General features: G+C 44.6%; 1 protein-coding gene across 1 annotated transcript in view; it reads left to right on the forward strand.

Annotated features, from left to right (window-relative positions):
- The window catches only part of LOC111775357 (bridging integrator 2-like), a 71,503-nt gene extending 52,449 nt beyond the window's left edge, over nt 1-19,054 (forward strand). Inside the window, exon 4 of the mRNA XM_070222808.1 lies at nt 17,631-19,054. The gene's annotated coding sequence lies outside the window, so the exon portion shown is untranslated. The remainder of the gene's footprint in view (nt 1-17,630) is intronic.
- The last annotated feature ends 379 nt before the right edge of the window (nt 19,055-19,433 follow it).

A 19,433-nucleotide genomic window follows, 5' to 3' on the forward strand; every position in this document is an offset into this window, starting at 1 on the left:
GAGCAAACGAATTGTTCTTAAGTGTTCATCACTACGCATCAAGCATTTCCCCATCCTCCATTCCTCTTCATCAAAATGGAAAAGTATAAATTACCAAGCCTGGAAAAGAGAGCTGAGTTTCCTCAATTTACAAATGTTACCACAAATGCCATGGTAATTTGCCCTCAGGGCTCCCTCTGATTCACTGTCTGGCTCCAGATCTTTGATGTGGATTTTCAGAATAGCTAAGACAGACTGAGAATAATAAGCCCAAATCCAAACTCCAAGCAAAAGAGCGATTAGAATTTGATTGAAATTGATTTGCTAGGTGGATTGTACTATCTTTCAGTTTTGTGGCATCCATGCCATTTTAATATTAAAATATATATTACCCTCTTTATTCTCCTCATTGTTCTGCAAATGTTTCAGAATAGAAACTCCAGATGAACTCCAGATGAGTTACCCAGATAACCCTAAATATTAGGGCTCTCCTGCTGATAAAAAAAAATCAGTAGAAAGAATATTTCCAGAAATACAGTACATTTTTAAATGTGTATACTAATCACTAAATAAAATTCTCTCCAAATCATAGATAGTCTTCGATGATATATATGGATTTTAGTTGTATGATTGTATCAAAATAATTCACTGGCATTAAAAAAAACCAGTAGCACAGATTTGACAGACTCATATATCAGTCAGAGTTCTTTAGTTGCAAGCAGCCAAAAGCAAATCTGACTGATTAAAACTATAAAATAATTCATTGGAAGGATATGGGTGGCTCATTGAAGCGAAGAAGCAACTGACCAACCAGACTTTGGAAAAGTTGCGAATCGGGGTAGCTCCCGGAATCTAGATGGTGGGACTTCTTGGGCAGTATTTTTTCCTGGGTACTATCATCAAAGTAAGTTAGCCTCAATATTTTTCAGTTCTTGTGTCACTGTGCTCAACTTTCAAATTCCTGCTACAGCCTGGTTTGGGTCATGGGACCACTTCTTGGCAAGAGGGAGGTATGACATAATTGACAATTTGACCGGGACTGCTGCAGTCATAAGTTTGGGGTGGTGATAGGAAGACATCCAGTATTTTCCAAAGGAAAATCAGGTGCTGTTACTAAAAGAACAGGGGCATTGATGTTGGACTGGCAGAATAGCAGATATCCGCTATAACTCTTTTATCAGAAATTAACTTTGCTGTAATCTTCTTATCTAGAACCATTGTACAATTTAAATTAATGCTACAAATACTTGGGCGTTGTCTTAGTCAGCTTGGGCTGCCATTAACAAGATACCATAGATTGGGTGGTTTAAACAACAGCAAATTTTTTTCTCGCATCTTTGGGGGTTGGAAGTCTGAGACGAGTGTGCCAGCACGGTAGGGTTCTGGTGAGAGCTCTCTTCCTGCTTACAGAGAACCACCTTCTCCCGGGTCCTCACGTGGCTTTCCTGGCTCTCTCTTCCTCTTCTTATAAGGCCACTAATCCTATCAGATTGGGACCCCACCCTTATGACTTCATTTAACCTTAATTTTTTTTTTTTAAAGATTGGCACTTGAGCTAACATCTGTTGCCAATCTTCCTTTTTTTTTTCCCCTTCTTCTTCTTCTCTCCAAAGCCCCCCAGTACATAGTTGTATATTCTAGCTGTGAGTGCCTCTGGTTGTACTATGTGGGATGCTGCCTCAGCATGGCTTGATGAGCGGTGCCATGTCCACGCCCAGGATCCGAACTGGTGAAACCCCGGGCCACTGATGTGGAGCGCACGAACATAACCACACGGCCACAGGGCCGGCCCCCATTTAACCTTTATTATGTCTTAAAAGTCTTATCTCCAAATACAGTTGTATTGAGCAATAGGGCTTCAACATACGAATTTTGTGGAGATACAGTTCAGTCCATGGCAGGTACCTACTATGAGACTCACAATTTGCTAACTCGCTTTTGATGGTCTTTGTGTCCTTATGCACAAATTTGATTGCAAAGTGTGGTGGATGAGTGCTATTTCCTGAGCAATCTGTCAGGGGTTTGTCAGGCTTTCTGGAGAGCTTGCCTCCCCTCCTCCTGGACCAAGAAACACCGTGCTCAAAGCCAGAGGTCCTGTCTCTGATGTCCGTGTGACAGGCTGCCTGATCTGAGTCTATTGTTTGTCTGCAGTTCAGCTCTACAGCAGTCACTGCCCCAGTCTTGGTAGCGTTTCTGTTTTTCAGACTCCCCAACAGGAATTATTCAGAGGGGCCATGTGGAATCGGGAAAGATGTGGAAGTCAGAAAACCTGTGTTCTATTCCTAGCTCCCGCCTTTACAAGCTGTATGACTTTAGGGAAATCACTTAACTTCAGTAAATTCACTTATGCCACAAATTTGCATTGCTTTCTTACTTACAAGTTTTGGGCCAGGTAGGTGTTGAGAAGTCAGTGATACATGCTATGAAGAAAAAGTGTAGGATGCTCTGAGAGCATGCAGGAGGGTGGGGAGCTGTCAACTGATCTGGCAGTGTAGGTCGCAGAAGGCTTTCCAGAGGAAATGACCTTTAATAAGAGAAATGAAGAATGGTAGCAGGAGTTACCTAGGAGCAGTGATGGGGGCAGACTGGGGGAGGAAATACATTCAAGACAGAGGGAACAGTATGTGCACAGGCCCTGAAGTAGGAGGGGCTTGGCACATTGAGCTTCTGCGTGGATCAAAGAGAGGCATGGCAAGAGTGATTTAAGATGAGGCTGGGAGGGAAGGCAGGGGCGAGAGCATGTCAGGCCCTGTCAAAGATTTTGTTCTCTGTTCCAGGACCTGTGGTGGGAGTAGGGGGGAGACATGCTCCAATATGTAATTTCAAAAGATCCTGCAGACTAGAATAGGGAGGTGTGTTGGAGAGGAGGAGGGGTGTCTATGGCTAGATCAGTGAGGTGGCCCAGGAGGATGGTGGTTTAGGAATAGGATGGGGAGAGCTGAGATAAATAAACATGTTAGTCATTTCTTTTCTTTCTTCTCCTTCTTCTTCCTCTTCTTCTTCTTCTTTTTTGGCCTAGGAAGATTTGTCCTGAACTAACATCTGTGCCAATCTTTCTCAATTTTGTATGTGGGTCACTGCCACAGCATGGCTGATGAGTGGTGTAGGTCTGTGCCTGAGAACTGGGCCTGGGCTGCCAAAGTGGAGCATGTGAACTTAGCCGCTAGGCCACAGGGCCAGCCCCATCATGTTGGTCATTTCTAACCAAGATTTCCTTGCCTGCAGCTTGTATTATATCCACCTGATTGGCCCAGAGTGTGATATCCTGAGTAGTACATCCACCAACATTTATTGAACCAGATGTTTTTCTAGGTGCCAGGAATATAGCAGTGAACCAAACATGGACTCTGCCCTCACAAAGCTTACTTTCTAGTAAAATGGTTTACATGCTAGTGGGGTTGTTGCAGGATCAAGTGAGAACGTAATCTGCCCAGGTGTAAATGGTTACTTTGGGATGTCTAGTTCACCCATTTCTAGAGAACACTGTGTTTTCAACTTCTTCCCTGTATTAGTTTCCTATGGCTGGTGTAACAAATTACCGCAAACTCAGAGGCTTCAAACAGTGCAAACACATTCCCTTCAGTTGTGGAGGTCAGAAGCCTGCAATGGGTCTCACCAGGCTAACATCAAGGAGTCAGCAGGACTGCATTTCTTCTGGAGGCTGCTGGGGAGAATCTGTTTGCACTCCTTTTCTGGCTTCTGGAGGTCTCCTGCATTCTTGGCTCCTGGCCCTTCTATCCTTTAAGCCAATCATGGCCAGTCAAGTCTTTTCTTGCATCTCATCCCTCTGACACTCACTCTCCTTCCTCTCTCTTTCACTTATAAGGATTCTTGTGATTACATTGGTTCCACCTGGAAAATCCAAGCAACTCCCCTCATCTGAAGATCTTTCACTTACATCAGCAAAGTCCCCTTTTCCACGTAAGGTTCTGGGGGTCAGGACACGGACGCCTTTGGGGATGGGGCATTGTTCCGTCCACCACACTCTCCAGTGCAGCTTTGGTGTGTCCAGTTATGAAAGGGAATCAAGCTTTCCTTCTCTCCTTTTAGTTTTGTTTCCAGTGTGTCACTGAGCAGTAAAGTAGCTGAAACACTGGGACAGCCAAAGTTGAATCAATCTCTTTCTCCTGTGTCTGAGCTGTTTTAAGAGAATCCCAGAGAGCTTCCTCTTTATGAGAGGGTCAGATGTCAAAACCACAGGCCTCTCCCAGTGCTGCTGGGGAGAAGGGCTCAGCGGGTCGTTTCTGGTCATCACAGCTGACTCACCGTTCTCAGAATATTCCAGCCAGTATCTGGAAATCTTTAACTGTGCGTGCTCTGTCGAGCAAGCTTTCCTATGTACAGGGTTACTAGTGGGAAAAAAGCCAAAGACTCTGTAAAGACTATCCTCTGACACATTTGACAGCGCAGAGGTAGGAAAAGATTTCAGTGAATAAGAGAAGATATGGAACTTGTTTCCTTCTGGGGTAAAAGATGCTAAGCAATTCCTTAAAGTATTACACTTTCCCATAATGCTGCTATTAAGGTATGAGAAAAAACACCACTGGGGATTTTTAGTGACCCATTTAAAACTAAATTAATTGGCATTTCATCATCAGGGACCAGGCTGCAGTTTTATAAATCTCTCCGTTGGCCACTCTAGAGGAGCAGCTCTGAAAAGAAAATAAAGGGTTGTGTTCAAGTCCTCTTTTTCCCTTCAAGCAAATGACTAGCGTTTCCTGATTCCAAGTAAGAAACTGCCAGCTCAATAACAGCAAGTGGAAACTTACCCGCTTCAGATGCGCAATTGTTTGGGATGCAAGCAAAGTCTGTCGCTGCGGCCAGGCTGGGCTGGCTCCTAGGCTCTCATAGGCTGCACTTTGCTGGGACTGCCAAGTGTAGCATGGAGCTCAAGGCCCTGTGAGTGAGAGGCCTTAAGGACTGGTTAAAAATGTGGGGGTGAGAACGGGCTTGAGAGGGAGGATGGGTACTGGAATGTTTAGGAAGACAGGGTCATTATCTGGGAGGAAAACCATGCAATCTGCCCTCATGAGTTGTCTCCTGTGTGACAGGGACAGGAGTTGATGATGTAAAGATGTTCTGGGAAAGAGGGCAGGAGAATGAACTTTCTGGCCACACATTGTTACTGTTCACCACATGCCAGGCTAATGGGTCTTCTGATCAGATTTGCTTCTTCAGTGAAAACAATTCTCCAGTCTCCCTGGCCTCATGAAAGGACCCCTGGGAGAAGCAGCCATACTAACTTCATGGGGATGGGGCCTCGTCTTTGAAGGACAAATGCATGAGAGGCACCCAATACACCATATCTCCTTTCATGGACGCACAGGGCATTTCTTTCTTCCTTTCTCTTCCGTTCTCAGAACCCTGCTCTCTGCTCCCCTCCAGTCCTGGTAATCAGCGCCATCTCACCCACACCTTTCAGCTGCTGGCGACACGGTGCCTGCAACCTACTTCGTTCACCTTCGTGCTGGGTGCTGCGTCTCAAGTCTCAAGGGCACCAGCAGAAGAACAGAGGCTGCTTCTGCTGGAAGCTGAGTCTCCTTTCCCACATGGGAAAATGACTGTAAGGGAGGGGAGGGAGGATCTGTCTTGCCCTGTCAGAATCCTGGCATCAAAACCCTGCTAGGATTTACATGCAGCACCTCATTGTGCATTGTGGTGGACAGCGGATGTCTTTTCTATTAAAGCTAGAATTGATTCACTGGGTAATAAATGGAAGAATCCTCCGCAGGCTTTCCAGCAAAATTACTTAGGCTATTAGTAGCATTAAGCAGCCTTTTACAACTGGAGATAAGCCACCCTGATGTTCTGTCTGTTTGGATGTGTGAAATCCAGGGCCACTCGACATGGCTGCGAATATGGCAGGGCCGGAGGAGAACATGGCCATTCCCCACTCCAGTCTCTTGCTTAGATTTGTTCCTATGAGGAATCAATCTTTAATTCTTCCACTAGAAAGCCACAGCTCGTTAACACTAACCAGACGCAGAGAGCATAAAATAACACTTTTAAATCCTGACTTTGCCTGAGGGTTCAGTGACCTGCCTAGTCAAATCGCCCTGAGGTTGATCTTAAAGCAAAGCTGCCTCTGTAAATAAATCACCAGGTGGCCCTGTCCAAGCCTCTGAGAAGTCTGTGTCGCTAGTCTGTCACTCCTCCCTCTGGCTGACCTGGTCGCAGGGCTGCTGGGCTGTTGAATGGGGGAGATGAGCTGAGCCCCTTTAAAAGTCCATCTCAGGGTGCCTGAGTTGCAGATCCTGGAGAGAGGCTGGGTGATAGAGAATCAGTAGCACTTTTTTCAATCAATGAGCTCTGAAACATTTTAAGTGAAATCTTCTATTATTCTTCTTGTGATGATAGTCTTCTCCTTTAAGGAATCACATAACAAATCCTTTTTAAACACAAATAATCATCACTTCATTTTATCTCTTCTAGAAATGCTGATTTTCCTATATTGGAAAATATGAAATTTTACTCCTCTAGAGAGCAGGCCACGTTGGTAAGCAAACCATTTAGCAGCAATATAGTTAAAGTGTTGAGAGTTAATCATTTCTATTCCTACTCTCAGTAAATCTGTTTTGTGCGTCCCAGCTTGGAGGACGTTATGGAGGACATGAGCGAACATCTGAAGACCATACATCAGTGCAGCAGCCTGGGCCTCTCGGGGGTACTGTGTTTGTGAATGTGGCAGCTCTTGAGAGGGCCGAGGAAGGACGAGGTGACCTGCCCTGATGGTTTCACTTTCCCAGAGCGTCTCAGGCATGCTGTTTCTGCTTGTCCTCTGGGAAAAGGCAATAATGCAAAGCAGCAGAGGCTGTGTTCTTCAGCGACCCAAAGTAACAAAAAATAGCAAGCGTAAGGAGCCGGATTGATCTACCAAAGTCTACACTTTATGTTCTTCCCTCTCCCAGGGATGAAAATGACATTGAGCATTTAACAACACATGGTGAATGCAGTCCAGTTGGAACCAGAGGGACGCTCCATAAGTGAGAATGAACTTAACGCTCTAAACCAGCAGGACAGGGAAGAGGAAGTTCTTGCTCTCAGAAGACACACGAGCTAAATGTCAGCTTAGCTGTGATCATTACTCCCATCCAGTATGATCCTTCAGCATTTACAAAATGCATTTATTGCTCACAGAGATCTGGGAAGGTAGGTGTTGTGGGTTGAATTATGTCTCCCAGAAAGTGATGTTGAAGTTCTGACCCCAGTACCTGTGGATGTGACCTTATTTGGAAATAGGGTTTTTGCAGATGTAACCCAGTTAAAATGAGGTCATTGGATTAGGATGGGCCCTTATAAAATGAGAATCCGTATAAAATGAGAAAAATGTAGATGCACATAGAGAGGAGGATGCCATGTGAAGACAGACACATGAGGGAGACAGCCATGTGACAATGGAGGCAGACATTAGAGTTATGAGGCTGCAAGCCAAGGATGCCAAGGATTTCCAGCCACTACCAGAAGCTAGGAGAGAGGCATGGAGCAGATCCCCCTTCCGAGCTGCCGAGAAGGAACCAATTGTGCTGACACCTTGATTTTGAACTTTTAGCCCCCAAAATTGTGAGAGAATACATTTCTGTTGCTTTAAGCCACCTAGTTCGCAGCTCTTTGTTACAGCATCCCTAGGAAACTAGCACTGTGGGTATTATATTTTCATTTTATAGAAGAACAGCACAGGTTTCAGAGATGTTAAGAAGCCTACCAAGATTACAGCCAGTAGAAGGTTAACATGGAGACTTAAAACCTGCAGCTGCGACTTCAAATCCTAGGCTCTTCCTTCTGCGTGGCCTCTGAAAATGGTTGGCATGGAGATGAGTAAAACGAGATGTGCCGCAACTCCACTTCTGGGTGTATACTCCAAAGAACTGAAAGCAGGGTCTCAAAGAGATATCGGTACACCCATATTTATAGCAGCACTATTCACAATGGCCAAAAGGTGGAAGCAACCCAGATGTCCACTGATGGAGGAATGCGTAAACAAAATGTGGAATATACATACAACGGAATATTATTCAGTCTTCAAAAGGGAGGAAATGGTGACACACGCTACAACATGGATGAACCTGGAGGACGTTTTGCTAACTGAAATAAGCCAGTCACAAAAAGACCAATCCCAAGTGATCCCACTTTTATATGAGGGACCTAGAGTAGCTAAATCTAGAGAGAGAGAAAGGAGTAGGGGGTGGCCGGGAGTTGAGGGGAGGGGGACATGGGGAATTTGATGGGTATAGAGTTCAGTTTCACAAGACGAAAGAGTTCTGGAGATTGGTTTTACAACAATGTAAATGTACTTAACACTACTGAACTGCACACTTACAAATAGTTAAACGGTAAATGTAAAAAAAAGAGAGAGAAGCGGATGGGGCTGCTCTGGTAACAGGACTGTTAGCTTGGCCTAGCTAGGAGAAGGTAGCCGGATTGGACAGGCTGGTTTCCTCACTCAAGGAAATACTGTTTCTGCCTGCCTGGGACTTGCACCCTGTGGACCTACTCGAAGAAGGGGGCTCGCCTGCCTTCCTGCCATGGGGCCTGGAAGCCCACACTCTGACAGGTGCCAGCTTTGCCCTTCACGCCAGCGCACACTCTGCCGCGGCTACTCCAAACTGCTGTTAACGGCAGCTGGGCTCAGGCGTTTAGCATGTGCCCCAGAGGCGTACAGTGCTGTGTTCTTCTCTCAAAAGACTTCGGGGACACGTGCTTTATTTGTTAGTAGGAGAGTGATTTTAATTGCACTGCTTCCTGATTTTGCTAGCTTGTGGTGTAGATGAGCGTCATGGGGGTCCCTTCCAGGGACTATTCCCTTAACTTCCAAAGTTGTGCTCCTTGGTAGCCGAGCTCTGGCCCACCAGCTAAGAGATGGCTTCTTACTTGGATGGGAGCTAGTGCTGAGCTGCTGTGAGCTCCTGTGCAGTGGCCCCTGGCCTGCAGGGGGAGCGCTTTCTCAGAGCGCTCCATGTATGGTACCGCCTCTATTCTGTTTGCGCCTTCACTGGTCTTTGTGTTGCCGACACATTTACAGTCTAATTCACTGGACATTTACAACTCATTCTACTGAGAGTTTAAGGAATGCCAAGGGCATCATGGATATATATAAGCATCATAATGTTATGTGAATGTGTTGGTAATTCTCCATCTGGCCCTGTTGGTCCACTCCCTGCCCTTTCCTGCTGACCTTAAGGATGGCATGTCCAGTACTCCCCTTGTTCTCTGGCTTCAAATTGGGTTCAACCCTTGGGAAGCACTGGCAGGGCACAGCAGGCAGGAAGAGAATCCATGCATGGTAGGTGTTCTCTCTGCTCCCTCCCTGCTGGCCCATGTTCCTCTATGAAGGCCACAGCTCCTGTGGGGGTGGAGTGGGTGGCCTCTCATGGCTTTGGTACCCCCAGGGTTCCAGAAACAGGTTCTTCGTGTCAAGTGACAAAACTAAAACAATTTAGTAATGAGTTTGATGTCCTTTATTCAAGGGAAAAAAATCCGTGGATTAGGGGAGCCTTATTTAGAAAGATCAAAGAACAAAGAAATAAGTATACAGCGTAGTGTCGGCTCGGCATTGGGGATCGGCTGACTGGATATGCTGGGTTTCTGGTTGAGCAGAGCATTTATAGGAACACGAGAAAGTTTGGTTTGCTGACATGGCATCTGGGGCAGGAGTGGCTCCATCTTCAGCCTAGAAATTTATTTCAACACTCTTTTTACAGCTTAGACTTAGGGGTGTGACAGCTTCTTGTTGTTGGTAGGCCCTGGGGACTCTGTTACCTTTTGCTGGCTTCTTTAAGTCTTGCCCACACCTCTGTAAATAGCTCTATTACTAAACTCCTCAATTACTCCTTTGGGTACCATCTGATTCCTGCTGAGACTCTGACTGATAAGTGAGCACCAGGAGAAAGAAATATCATTACGGAGAACCAAGGGGCTGGGAAAGGAAAGGTCATATCAAAAATACAGTCAAAAGTTGATTGATATACTTAGTTTTCTGACTCACTGACTGGAGTTTTATTGGAGAAAGGTGCGACAGTTCTATTGACTGGATCCTGTGGCTCTTTGTTTTTAGTAGTCTGCAAATCTTTCAAGACATCTACCCTGTGTGTATTCCCACCATGATTCCTGTCTATAGATAAGTGTGGACCAGCTATTAGAAGGAGCTACACACTGGTGACCTAGTCCAAAATGATGATATTAATAACAATGATAGTGACAGTAAGAGTGACAGCTAACATTTACTGTTTATCATATGCTGGGCATTGTGCCAAATCTTTTATCTACCATCTCTTGAATCCCACAACAGCTCCATGAAGCATATACCCTAATTTACAGATGAGGAAACCAAAGTAAGAGAGGCTAAAAATTTGCTTAAGATTTTTACAGTTAGACTTCAAACCCAGGCAATCTGACACCAGAGCCAGGGTTCTTAATGACTGCACGATTTCCCCAAGTGTGGCCCTTGTACCAGTGGTGGCATAGGAGACAATTTGGGGGCAGTCTATGGGTGAAGAGTTTTATTTGATTACTTGTGTATTTATATTTAGGCTTACCTTCTATTTGTGACAAGTGATACTGGCTTTCCATTTCAATAGTGATTTAGTTTCCCTTTCCAAATAAATATAATGAGAAAGAGTAAATAAATTTAAGGAAAAATATTAAGGAATTATGTAGGCTGAGTATGGCTATGGCCCAAACGATGATTGAAGATTGGGGAACACTGTACCATTCCACACTGGGCCTCAGTGAGTTCCAGTGTCCACACAGAGCAAGACTCTGCTAGAAACTAAAAAACTGTGTATCTATCCATCTGCTCCCAAAGGCCTTTCCTGATTAACTCACCCATATTTTGCCTATTGCCAGTGGCTGATTATAATACAGTGGCTACAACTCAGGTTTCTGTGCCACCAGTTGGCTTGTATGGAGCTGTGAAGGGAATGATGTCAGTATGACATGGGGTTGTGTTGATTCACATGTAACTTCCTAGTTGAGGGATGCTGTAGAAGTGGGAGTAGAATTGCAATCACCAATAGGACAGGAAAACTCTCAGCTCCACTGTGGCACAGATTGGAGTTCTTTTGCTCTACTTGAATTAAACAGGAGTGCCTGTACCTAGGGCTGCCCAGCCTTGCATTTGCAGCACCCCTGCCCTTTCCAAACCACGGCCACTGTCTTTCTAGGAAATTAAATATAGTTTCTCTCCAAGATAGGGCAAGGTCCCCAAATCCTAATTAGAGGCACTAAGACACCCTGTAGGAAATGGCAGGCTCTGTTTCATGTCTCTTACCTCCCTCATCTGCCCACAAAATGTGCCACCCTAATACCACCACCACCACCACCACCACCGTCATTACCACCATCACCACTTGCTCCTCCTTCTCCTGAAGCTGAAGTCTCTTCCAAGTTCCTCATCTAATCCTGACTAAGGCAGCAAATAATCAAGTCACATATGAATGGCCAGGAGGGGTTTAGCATGGGTCTATCTTGGCTGTTGGTCTGAGCCATGATATACCCCAGTACTGACCATTGGGCTTCCAACTGGTCCTGTCCCCTTGAAAACTTGATTCTGACTGGGGGTAGGGTGGGGTGAGGTTTTTTGCCAATTCCAAGTCCTCATTGTTTGTCTGACTCAAGAGGGGGCCTTCAGTGCTGACCACTTGCTCCTAGGCTGATCCTTGGGTGAGAGCCCCTCAGAGCTGAGAGACTGAATATACAAATGGGATAGACCATATATAAACATAGAACTTTGACCCACAGTCTGTAGCCGCTTGCCAGGGAAACCAATTCCCTTATCTACAGTAAACAATGCAGAAAGTCAGCCTGCTACAAGCCAGGCTTCTAGGAAGCCAGGTTGCTGTCTCCAGCGACAATCCAGGAAGCTAAACAATAACTTCTGTAACAACTGGCCCAAATGGCCAGGATTTGATTAATAACTGACAGCTTCCCTAATTTTTGTCCCTGCTTCCAACTTAGGAGCAACTGGAGAAAGCTGAATATGTACCCCTAATCAATTACACAGGTCGCCCTACTTCTCGTTAGCCCGCCTACAGCTTCCCCAGGCCAACAGCCTCCAATAGGGACACACTTGAAGTCCTCTGTTTTTTGCACTATAAAGCTGTCCCACTCCTCTGCCCACCTTGGAGTCTCCGCCACACGGAAAGTGACGGTGGCTGGCTCCCTTGCTATAGCAAGCTCAGAATAAATAGTCTTTGCATTTCACAGTTGGTTGGCCTTCATTTATTTCCCCAGAGCCTGAAACCTGCTTTTCCTCCTAGAGCCCCGCCCAGTGACGAGACTCTAGACCCCAGATTCTTTTTTGTGGACAAAATTCCCTCCCTCTGCTGAGGAGAAGAGTGTGGCCAGGGGAGTGTGTCAGCAGGAGGGCATTCCTGTGGGGGCTGGAGGAGGGTGCAGGGTGTCCAGGCAGGGCTTGGCTGGACTTCTGGAGCTCTCTTGAGTGAGACACGTGGGTCACCTGCTTCTTTTAAGAGCCAGTGACCAGGCAAGACTGTAACTGAGGTTTAGCTCCAGTTCCTATTTCCCAGTCCCCCCTACCCCATGAGTGTTGGGGCCTAGCCTTACCCTTACCAATTCCTCTTTCTCAAGAATTAAGTCTGGCTTATGAACCCAAGCCTGCTAGTGTGGCCCTAACCTTCAATGGATAAATTTCCTCTTTGCCAGCTGCCTGTCTACATGGCCAAGTCCAGTTTCTTGGATTCTTGGATTGTTGTCCCACCCCAGCTCTGCCTCCGGGAATCTTCTCAGCCCTTTCTTCCCCCTCCTCCAGTACACACACTATTGCTGCCTATATCAGATGCAGGACCAGCCAGCTCTGTTCCCACCAGAACCGCCTAACACAATCATAGCTGAATCATTCGGAGTCTCCTTTGCCAGGCTTGGCTCTAGCCGATTTTTGAACAGATTGAGAAGTGACCACATGATGGCACTATAAAGCTGCCAGTGCTCTCAGAGAGTTGGCAAACTGCAAAGCTCCTGGGAGTCAAGATTTGTATTTTTCTCTTTTTGCGGATGTCAGAAAACTGAAAACTATAATAGTCAACAAACTCCAGATAATCTTATTTTGCCAAGGACTCTTCCTAATCAGTGACCACTGGTGTTTGCCACTTGCCAAACATCAACCGTCCTTCCTCAGCACACATCCCCACGGCCCAGGGCCCTCTTCTCTTTGTATTCCACACATGCACATTTCTGTCCTTAATGGTCTGCCAGTTGCTATGAACCCATAAATACACACAGAGATTTAAGAAAGATTAAAATGTCTTACCTAAGTATGAGTGAAATGGTTTCTCCTTTTATTTTGATCCATCATTTTGCTAAATAAATAGTTAGAAGCCTTTTCCTCTTCCATAGACATAGTTAGGCAAATCACATACACAAACGAAAACTGCCCTCATCTAGAAAAATCCCTCGGCTGCTCCGGCTGATTAGTCATTACATATTTACAGAGCACGGGCAAGGTCGCCCAGGTAATCAGAGAAACATTCGAAATTTTCCTACACCTTCTCTGGCTGATTCAAATTCTTAGGAATTGAGATTTGTTTTGTGCACGCTGCTAAAAACAGCACTGGTGAGATTTACCTGGGCTTGTTATTTTCTCATGTGACCGAATGATAGGTTGGTCTTCCCTGAGCTCAGGGTGAAAGGCAGCAAAGTGCAGAACAGAGAAATCCTTCTTCAGGATCAAAGACCCTTACTTTATTTGTGACCTTGGCCGAATGTTCTCAACTTCTTTGACCTTTGATTGCTTATCTGTGAACTGGGGTAAAGAGTATCTGACTTCTAAAGTTGTTTTGGGGGCTTAAATGAGATAATGCAAATATGCATGGCAGGTGCTCAATCATTGGTAGCTAGTATTCCTATGAGTAGCTTGGAGGATCACGGAGCATAATCTATGGTCAAACAATGGAGAGGTCAGGAAAGTTCCTCGGACTCCTTTGGGAACCCCAAGCAGTGATTAAGACAATGGTCTTTTGAGTCAAACTGTCTGGATTCAAACCCTGGTTCTGCCATTTGTGCAGAAGACGAATTCAGAAAAGGTAAGCAAAGCTTTTCGAGCTGCAGTGCCCCAGGTTGTAATGGTGAAAATCATAGCCCCTGCTTCAACTCTGAATGAGATAATGCATGTGCTATGGGCTGAATTATGTCCCCTCTAAAAGATGTTGAAGTCTTAATCCCAAGGACCTGTGAAGGTGACTTTATTTAGTAGTAGGGTCTTTGCAGATGGCCAAGTTAAGATGAGGTCCTTAGGGTGGGCCTTAACCCACTACAACTAGTGTCCTTATGAAAAGAGGAAATTTGGACACAGACAGACAGTCACAAAGGGAGGACACTATGTGAAGTTAAAGGCAGAGATCGGGTTGATGCATCTACAAGCCAAGGAACACCAAAGATTGCCAACAAACCACTGGGGGCTAGGAGAGAGGCATGGAACAGATTCTGTCTCACAGACCTCAGAAGGAACCAACACTGCAAACACCTTGATCTCAGACTCCTAGCCTCCAGAGCCATGAGTCAATAAATTTCTGTTAAGCCAATCAGTTTGTGGTACTTTGTTATGGCAGCTCCAGGAAGCTAATACAGCATGAATGCACTAACCCAGTGGTTGGCATCTAGTGGGCAACATTCAATAAATGTTAAATATTATTGCTGTTGCTGTTGGCTAGTGAGATTTCTCAACTTTTCTAACATTGGTTCCTTTGCATGTTAATATTCCCAGCTGGATTCTCCTGCCTGGTTACTAGAACTTGCATTTTATCGTGATGCTTAAATGTGTGCAGAAAGGAATATACAAAAGCAGATTTCAATCAAGTTGTTCAGATTTTTATAAAATTTAAACACCTTGAGCAGAACATCACTAAATAGAAAGGCCAGTGTATAAAGGATGATTTTATACAAGGTGAGAGTGGAACCAGGTAACATCCATGATTAAATTGCGAGTGCTCTGGCAGGTGTTGGGCCAGTGGCTAGCAGGAGGCAAACCAGTGGTTCTGAGCCGGGGGAACCAGCATCCTGATTTGCTGTTCATGCATCTCCGGGGAGTAGAAGTTCACCTCATGAAGAGTTTGAAGAGCACAAGGCTCCTCAGCAGCTGCTTCATTTTCCACTCGCCCTGTGACAGCACAAAGGAAGCAGTTTTCTTCTCTCATTTCTTGATATGACTGGTCTTGCTCATGACGACCATGCGGAAGTCTTGACAGATCTGGCCTGTGACTTGATTTTGGATCTTGGCATCCAAACTGTCTCTAAAACCCCCTACATGGCGGAGAAGCTCACACAGCTTCTGACTCACAGAAGGTGTTCACTAGTACGTGTTGTAAGAAAAAGTGAACTGCAAAAATGCATATGTATTGGGGCCAGACCAGCAGTGTAGCGGTTAAGTTTGCATGTTCTGCTTCAGTACCCGGGCTTCGCCAGTTCGGATTCTGGGCACCGACCTATATACATCACTCATCAAGCCGTGGCGGCATCCCACATACAAAGCAGAGGAAGACTGGCACAGATGTTAGCTCAGGGACAATCTTCCTCACCAAAAAAGGAAGAAGAATGGTATTTTATAAATAAATAAATAAATATTTGACTAATACTTGATTCCAGGCCTTAAAGATCCTTAGGACCGTCTCGCAGGAAAACAGGCTTTAAAAGTTTGAGGCACAAAGTGTTGGTGGTCTCTCTTTCTGGAGAAATTAAAATTACAAGCATTCCTTTCTTCTCGTACATGCTGTGTACCAACAATCCCCAGAAATGAACTGTCTGGAGCATTTTATTTCTTAATTAATCCAGTTTTGCTATTTGGTATAAATAGGATGATGTTCAGGCTGAATGAAAGACAGGAAGGTTTAGGGCATACAATCCAAGGAGGAGTTTCAACTCCCTCCACATCTGCTGCTCTATTTTGCTTTAAATTAGATTTTACAATTAATTTAATTTTTCGTTTGGAGTTGCTCAGCTCTCCCTCATCCCTTTCTCTTTTTTTCCAGCAGTTGGTCCTCCTGTCTGCATCCCCGGTACTTCCCTTGGAGACCAAATGCTACTTTCTACATCATCTGATAATTTTTTTTCCAACTTTTTAAAAAATCACTTAGCTAGACAAGTAATGTTTGAGTAAGAAGACTGTCAATTGACAGGACTAGGTTTATTGATATATAGGAAAGACAAAGATCTCCCCCACTAGGATGTTAGAAATTCCTCTCTGATTCACCTCTCTCCAAAAACACCAGCCTCTTTCAACATGCAAATACTCAGGGTAACACAACAGCACACAACTTGACAAATCTTCACCTTAGTTTCCTCATGTGGAAAACTGAGACACAGCATGGGGCTCGCTATTCCACAGGGCTATTGTTGAGACTCACATTTTCCTGTATTTATTAATACTCAGCTTCCCACCAAGCAAGATTTTTATCTGCTGACCACAGATATCGTATAAGAAGTTAATGGGAGCATAAAATGAAGGAATCAGGTACAAGGAAATTACACACAATACTAGAAAATCAAGACTAAGTTAGGAAAAACATATTCAGATGTTGGGGGGTGGGCTGCGCAGTTTCTGTAATTAAGCTTTAAATATGACTGGGAGACTTATGAAAGTTCAAGGGTCAAGGGTCAGTCATATGGTTCTCATGATCAGAGGGGGTAAAGTTTCTAAGAGATGACGTGTGGAACATGAATGTCCTTAGCCCCATCAGCATGTGGCTACAATGAGGTGACATTTTCATTAATCATACACTTTCTCCTAACTTCCGGCCCCATTTGTTGGTCTTAGCCCCTTATCTTGCACTTACTACTCTGCTCCACTTCCCTGCATCTCCATATTTCCTCCAGTCATCCTCACAAACAGCAGCAACAACAAGAGCAACCATCAAGCAAGAACAATTGCCTGTAGGCATCCATTTGTGCAAACAGACCTGGGGGGGGGGGGCGTGGGGGGGGGCAAGGCGGGGTGGGTGTCACCTGTCTCCCGATAATTATAGGAAACTAGAGTCTGGTTTCCCATTTAGGTTCTTCTATGTAAAGAGCTACGCAAGTGTAGGATTGCATCTGTGTGTCACAAAGAAATTTAGAAGCCATTCAAAAGGTGGAAAGGAGAGCCAGAGACTGAAGACAGGTGTGGCCCCTTCCATGGCTCTGCCTGGGCTCTGGGCTTTTTGTCCTTGTTGTTAAACCAGTGTTTCCTTAGGGTTCCTAACGAACAAAGGTGGCTGTCTTAGTCATCTCCGGCTGCTATAACAGAATACCGTAGACTGGTGGCTTGTAAACAACAAACATTTATTTCTCACAGTTCTGGAGGCTGGGAATTCCAAGATCCAGGTGAAGGCACATCTGGCCTTGGGTGAGGACCCACTTCTTGGTTCATAGACTCCATCTTGCTATGTCCTCATATGGTGGAGGGAACGAGGAAGCTCTCCAGCCCTATTGATAAGGGCACTAATCCCTTTCAGAAGGGCTCCACTCTCATGACGGAATCCTCCCAAAGGCCTCACCTCCTAATACCATCACATAGGTTTCAGGACACAACAACGACATTTTGGGGGGACACAAACCTTCAGTCTCTGGCAGTAGCAGACTCCTCTGCTTAGTAGTAAGGTGGGTATGGACATGGAGAAGTCATATTTTTTTTGTGTTTTCAGTTAAAAATGGACTCTTTTTTTCAGTTGCCTCCTTTGAACACAGTCGAAACCCCTGGAGTGGAACGGATAATGAAACAGTTCGGGAGTCAAGATGAGCCACAAGAAGGAAACCATGAGGAGTTTACTTGCATTCAGCTGAGCACTGTGGTCCCGGCCAAGAGCCCGTCTGTTCTCTCCCTTTCTTTCTTTGCTGATCTCCTCGGCCTGCACCGCATGGCCCCTGTATTAACCCCGTGCTAGGCATCATCATCTTTTATTAACTTGTCTGTCTTTCTTTCTGGATCATTAAGTTGCTTGAGGGGAGGAATTTTTTGTCTTTTATCTCGGTATCACCAATTCCTAGCAGACTCTTAACTCCCAGAAGGCAGGGAATCCATTTTATTTTCTACACCTCCTGCTCACTCTCCGATAAATATTTGTTGCATAAATAAATAAATTGCCAGCAAATTGTAGGCACTTAATAAGTATTTGCTCAATTAATGAATTGTATGTTGAAATTAAATCACATATTTATGCAATCAAGGAGTTAACTATTTTGAGAAATATTTAATATATCCTATGTAAAATGACTATCATCCACTTAAAATCTCTAGTTCTCTCTTCAGGTTTTTCTGATTCTACAAGTAATACATGTTCCTTGCAGAAAGTCTGGAAAACACAGAAGAAAATAAAAATGATACAGAACACTCCCACGTAAAACTAAGAACTATTAATATAGCCCCACTCATACTGTACACACAATTTTTATCCTGTTTTTTACTTAATTATGAATATTAACATCTTTTTTTAATGACTGTGTGATATTTTGACATTGATATGTCTTAATTTTATTTAACTATTTCTCTTACTTCTAATGCAGCTTGGTTTTGATTTTTCACTATTATAAATAATATTGCAGGGAAAACTTTGAATATAAATTTCTGTCTGCATTTCTGATTGTGTGCTTAGCACCAATTTCTAAAAATCTTCTTTTTCTCCCAAGTTGTTCAGGGCAGTATATTCGAACAAAGGCTGGTGCTTTCTGCCTTTCATTGTAAAAGTAAACATGGTTACCAGCTATTAGATTGCAATTGTTCTTTTTTTAAGATAGTGACCCAATGATTTCTACTATTTTAGCCTTGTGACCACCTCTTGAATTGCATTATCATCTCAGTCGGGCTTACAATGCCCTCCGAAGCACCCCCCAGCCAATCCCTCCAGGGAAGTCTGGGCTCTGTGGACATTTCCGTGATGTTCAAAGAAGAGTTCTGAAAAAGTTGAGATTGATGGGGTCCATTCAGGAGTGTGCTCTTGAGGTGGAAAGGATAAAATGTAAGTGCATTTTTATGATAGCTTTCAGTCATCCTGAACACCTATCGACCTAACCAACCCCCTGAGTTTACTCCCCTTATCACCCTCTGAAGAATACTCCGGATTCTAATACAAACTCAAGGACATGATGATTCTATAAACATGGTGTGTGGCAGTAGATCATCCTTTCTTCTTTCTGCCTGAAATACCTCATTAAAAGAGGAGATGGGGGCCGGCCCGGTGGCGCAGCAGTTACGTGCACACGTTCTGCTTCTCAGCGGCCCGGGGTTCACCAGTTCGGATCCCAGGTGCAGACATGGCACCTCTTGGCAAGCCATGCTGTGGCAGGCGTCCCACATATCAAGTAGAGGAAGATGGGCCTGGATGTTAGCTCAGGGCCAGTCTTCCTCAGCAAAAAGAGGAGGATTGGCAGCAGATGTTAGCTCAGAGCTAATCTTCCTCAAAATAAATAAATAAATAAGTAAATAAAAAAGAAGAGATGGGGATATTTCAGGCCACTATATTACAGCAGCAATG

The sequence above is a fragment of the Equus caballus genome, chromosome 10, assembly GCF_041296265.1.
Source record: "Equus caballus isolate H_3958 breed thoroughbred chromosome 10, TB-T2T, whole genome shotgun sequence".
In the NCBI taxonomy this organism is placed as follows: domain Eukaryota; kingdom Metazoa; phylum Chordata; class Mammalia; order Perissodactyla; family Equidae; genus Equus; species Equus caballus.